This window comes from Otolemur garnettii, unplaced genomic scaffold, assembly GCF_000181295.1.
Source record: "Otolemur garnettii isolate 467f Iridium unplaced genomic scaffold, OtoGar3 scaffold00205, whole genome shotgun sequence".
In the NCBI taxonomy this organism is placed as follows: Eukaryota; Metazoa; Chordata; class Mammalia; order Primates; family Galagidae; genus Otolemur; species Otolemur garnettii.
This window is the reverse complement of record NW_003852600.1, coordinates 2,303,181-2,307,342: the sequence shown is the minus strand read 5'-3', so window position 1 is coordinate 2,307,342 and position 4,162 is coordinate 2,303,181. Positions and strand designations below refer to the sequence as shown.

The window sequence follows — 4,162 nt, the reverse complement described above, 5'->3', positions numbered from 1 at the left end:
AGTAGATCTGTAGCTGTGTGTTCCTGTAAAGACACCGCGTTCTCCAGGGAGGGCGGTACACAGCGGGAGAAACGGAATCCTCCAATGCACGTGTAAGACAGAAGCAGAAGATGCTCTGGGACAGGCCGGCGCCGCTCAGCCCTTTATCCCTCTCTCCAGGACACCGACACTGTGGTGACTGAGGCCTGGCTGCATGTGTGCCCCTGAATGACAGGTCCAGTAGTGGCCACTCCTCTCAGGCCAGCTCCCCTCTACCTGGCACCCTGGGAGCCCAGTGTGCTCAGACGCCACCCGACAGGCTGCGCACTGACACTGCCTAACTGCGCGTCACAGACCGAGAGAGCTCAGCGTGCTCAGATGTCACCCGACAGGCTGCACGTCACAGATCGAGAGCCCAGTGTGCTCAGACGTCACCCGACAGGCTGCGCGTCACAGACTGAGCCCAGCGTGCTCTGACGTCACCCAACAGGCTGCGCACCGACGCTGCCTAACTGCGTGTCACAGACTGAGAGCTCAGCGTGCTCAGACGTCACCCAACAGGCTGCGCCTCACAGACTGAGCTCAGCATGCTCAGACGTCACCCTACAGGCTGCGCGTCACAGACCGAGAGCCCAGTGTGCTCAGACGTCACCCGACAGGCTGCGCGCCGTCATTGCCTAACTGCGCGTCATAGACCAAGAGAGCCCAGCGTGCTCAGACGTCACCCGGCAGGCTGCGTGTCACTAAGCACTCCACAGCTTGCCTCCATTTGACCCTTCACTGAGGACTCGCTTTGCGGCTTGGGGCACCAGTAAACGGTGACAGGAGCATAATACGCAACCCTAGACACAGCCAGTCCCATCCCCAGACCCCATGTTCCCACGTGCGGAGTTCCACAGCATCTGCTCACTAATGGGCCCCTCTATCACCTAACACGGGTTGGTTAGTTCCACGTGTGAATACACAAATCCTTTACCTCGTATCTGAGATGAGGTTCTTGCACGCATGTTAGCAAAGTACAATCCATTATTTAAGTGGTTTAAAACATATTAGTCTTAAATTTATAAATAAATATAAATTGTCTTACAAGTTCTCTCCCTTGGCTATTCGGGCACTCCGGGGAACTGCTCAGCCGACTGCCTCCTCCCTCCTTCCATTCCCCCAGCTGGACTGTGCCCACGCCGGGCTTGGCGTATACTGACACCTACCGGCTAACACAAAAAGGGCTTTCCTCTGTATTTACAGCCCTCCCTCCGACCCCTGAGGGGTTGTTCCAGCCACACCTCTCCAAGAGTACAGAATCTGCCCACTCACCTGGCCACAGTGGTGAGGCAGGCAGAGAGGACTGAAACTGGAGGCGGTGATCAGGGGACTGGAGCTTTACTCAATGATGTTGAAATTATAAAGAAAATGCCTTTATCACTTCCCTGGGGAATCAGGAGTGACTAATGATTTTAAGTTGGGGAGATAATTTTTCTCCTACATGGAGATGAAATGGCAAGAGTAAGGTCCCAGTAGCTGACACTGTACAGTGGACAGACAAGGCGTCCCTGGCCTAAAGCCCCGCCTGGGTTCCTGAGACAAGCACTTCCACAGCCACAGTCAGACTTAACAGCAACGCCAATAAGGTGATCTCCCATTTATCTTGGCTCTCAGTAGAGGCACCTGTACCCAGAGGGCTCTTTCAGCCTTCTGGCTAAAAAACAATAAAAGCCCAAGTAATATTGCAAGAAACTGACTTCTTCCCCCTACTCTAGCTGACTTTAGAATCCAAAGCTTATTTTTAATCCCAATTTTTAGAATAAAAGCAGAACCAACCAGGGACACTGTAGTTGTTTGACATGACAAATGTCAAACTAAAATTCTGGCAGACAACAAAGATTGCACACTTTTTTCTTTTATACTCATTATCCAACGTTAAGCCAATAAATTTCCTTACAAAATGGAATTATAAAAAATCATATAGAAAACCTCAAAGAAACATTAACTCAGGGAAGATATTTCCATAAGCACTAAACCTCCCTTGAGGGGCTACAGTTTTCTTTAATATATTTTAAAGACAGCATTTCCCATCAATATCTTTGGTATTTTTAAAAATAACATCTTGAGAAGCTCAGATATATAATTAAAAGCTTTATTCTCTACCAGAGCTAAGTTTCAGTAAGTGAAACGTATGGTCCCTTGTCAACACTTCAAATTCATGGAGAGAGACCGCACAGATGCCGGGCCCATCGCTGTTATGACACAGAGGGTAACACAGTCCTTTCTGCACCGAGAAAACCAGACTTTCCTCCTGAGGAGCCCAACCACCTGCTTTCTCTGAACATGCCCACAGCAGGTGACAGGCTGGAGACGCCACACCCATAAGAGTGTGACGATACAAACTCATGACCACAAGCCTCAGTGGGAAAGGAGTGATGCCCACCAATGCCACAGCCCTCTGGTCATCTCACCCCCCTCCTCTCCCCTCCAAATAACCATTCCACATTCTCTCCATTCTCCCCACACCTGCTGCTGACCACTGTCCCATCCTCTCCCTCCAGTGCCTCTCCCCTGACCCTGCCCGATCCCACAGGTGTCTGCACGGCCCTGCTGCTTCCTCCCTACCAGCACCTGGCTTCGCAGATAAAACAGCAACTGCTAGTCCTGAGGCTACTTGCTCCAGAGCTTCAGATGTGAAGGTCACTATGGAAGTTTTAAGACACAGTGCTATGGTCCACTACTTCGCTTCCAAGACATGCAGCGGACAGTGGCATCCTTTCTGACTCCCTGTGCTCACTCACTGGTGTCCCTGGGAGCCTCATTTGTTTCTGTCTGTGGTAGAAAACTTGACTCAGGTGGTATCAGCTGTGCAGCTCGGAGGAGAGTACTTTCACTGATGTTTTTCCATGATTTTAAAAGTGGGTTAAACGCGTCTCAAAGCCTTGAGCATTTACAGTGGGCTTCTAGGGACTTCTCTCCTTCCCACATTTCAATTTCTGGTAGTTTAAGAGTTTAGAAGAGGCTGAACTTCACTGAAAGATGAGGAGAGCATGGCACCCTGTGACCACAGTGACTGAGGAAACACTGCCACTGTGGAAATAATGGTTGGATGACAAACGAGTGACATTTAAGGACACTAAGGCAGCACTACAGACAGGATCACCAGCAACGTCCAAAATCCTGCACAGTTGTCTTTGAGTCCAGAAGGTTTTGTCCTGACGGAGCCTCACACTCTTGACAGGTGAGCAGAAGCTCATCCGTGTTGAGTGACGTGAGGAACACTGGTCAGACCGGTGGAGGCCTGTCTAGACCCGTTTCTGACATGTTATTGGTGATGAAACCCAGGTTTACCAATTAGATCCAGAGAACATGTGTCAGTGGACAGCAGAAAGTTCCCCATGAAAATCCAGCAATGAAAGAGAAGCCCCCCACTGTGTCGGAAAGAGAACGGTGCCAACGCTCTTCTCCTAAAGCAGTCATGTCTGCTCCTCCAGAAGAATGAGGAGAATGGAGGACCGTCACTGCTCGGTGGCACACAGCAGTGCCCACTCAACGTTTTCTGGAAGCATCCAGATGGCGGCCAAGAACGGGACTGTGGGGACCACCCTGCACCGTGACAGTGTGTCCACCCACACGGCCGAGATCACCACCTGGTTCCTGGATCCCGAGGTTAAACTTAGGGTTTACCCACCCCAGAGTGCTGACCTGGCTCTGTGCAATTATCTCCTGTTCACCACAATAAAAACCAAAGGCAAGGAAGAAGTTTCTCCAGCCCAAAGAGGCTGCTCACACCTACGGAAGTGAGCTCACAGCACCTGAAGAGAAGGAGTGAAAAGAATGATTTCAAAAATGGGTTAAGAGCACGGCGTCCATGGTGATTATCTTGAGAAATATGGCAATCAGAACAATTTCTTTAACATTTCTTGATGTTTGTGTATCTCAAAACTTTCATAGTATCCCTCACTTCAGCTTCCCCAGATTGTCCTGGAATCTCTCCTTACTAGTTCTTTTAAACAGACTTGGGGGGTCAAACCTCACCTGTCAGCCAGCCCCACCCCCCTACCTCTCTGCCCTTCACAGACACACTCTGAAAACAACCATCCACACAGTCTCTGTGACACCACCTGTCACACACTGCTCACCCCTCCCCCACCCCACCTCTCACACTGCTCACCCCTCCCCCACCTCACCTGTCAGGAGC

At 50.6% G+C, this 4,162-nt stretch overlaps 1 protein-coding gene across 1 annotated transcript in view; it reads right to left on the bottom strand.

Annotated features, from left to right (window-relative positions):
* Positions 1–3,674: 3,674 nt before the first annotated feature.
* UBE3D (ubiquitin protein ligase E3D) overlaps positions 3,675–4,162 on the bottom strand; it is a 48,031-nt gene continuing 47,543 nt past the window's right edge. Inside the window, exon 11 of the transcript XR_002770921.1 lies at positions 3,675–3,776. The gene's annotated coding sequence lies outside the window, so the exon portion shown is untranslated. The remainder of the gene's footprint in view (positions 3,777–4,162) is intronic.